Raw genomic sequence first — 1,055 nt, forward strand, 5'->3', positions numbered from 1 at the left:
CTGATGTCATGGATGTTGGTCTAATGCTCGTTGTGTCTGATGTCATGGATGTCGGCCTAATGCTCGTTGTGTCTGATGTCATGGATGTCGGCCTAATGCTCGTTGTGTGTGATGTCATGGATGTTGTCCTAATGCTCGTTGTGTGTGATGTCATTGATGTCGGCCTAAGGCTCGTTGTGTGTGATGTTATGGATGTCGGCCTAATGCTCGTTGTGTCTGATATCATGGATGTTGGTCTAATGCTCGTTGTGTGTGATGTCATGGATGTTGGTCTAATGCTCGTTGTGTCTGATGTCATGGATGTCGGCCTAATGCTCGTTGTGTCTGATGTCATGGATGTTGTCCTAATGCTCGTTTTGTCTGATGTCATGGATGTTGTCCTAATGCTCGTTGTGTGTGATGTCATGCATGTCGGCCTAATGCTCGTTGTGTCTGATGTCATGGATGTCGGCCTAATGCTCAATGTGTCTGATGTCATGGATGTTGTCCTAATGCTCGTTGTGTCTGATGTCATGGATGTTGTCCTAATGCTCGTTGTGTGTGATGTCATGGATGTTGGTCTAATGCTCGTTGTGTCTGATGTCATGGATGTCGGCCTAATGCTCAATGTGTCTGATGTCATGGATGTTGTCCTAATGCTCGTTGTGTCTGATGTCATGGATGTTGTCCTAATGCTCGTTGTGTGTGATGTCATGGATGTCGGCCTAATGCTCGTTGTGTCTGATGTCATGGATGTCGGCCTAATGCTCAGTGTGTCTGATGTCATGGATGTTGGTCTAATGCTCGTTGTGTGTGATGTCATGGATGTTGTCCTAATGCTCGTTGTGTGTGATGTCATGTATGTTGTCCTAATGCTCGTTGTGTCTGATGTCATGGATGTTGGTCTAATGCTCGTTGTGTGAGATGTCATGGATGTTGTCCTAATGCTTGTTGTGTGAGATGTCATGGATGTTGTCCTAATGCTCGTTGTGTCTGATGTCATGGATGTGGGTCTAATGCTCGTTGTGTCTGATGTCATGGATGTTGGTCTAATGCTCGTTGTGTGAGATGTCATG

Source organism: Eucyclogobius newberryi, unplaced genomic scaffold (assembly GCF_026437365.1).
Source record: "Eucyclogobius newberryi isolate DKJ021-1_F unplaced genomic scaffold, fEucNew1.0.hap1 SCAF_24, whole genome shotgun sequence".
Classification (NCBI taxonomy): Eukaryota; Metazoa; Chordata; class Actinopteri; order Gobiiformes; family Gobiidae; genus Eucyclogobius; species Eucyclogobius newberryi.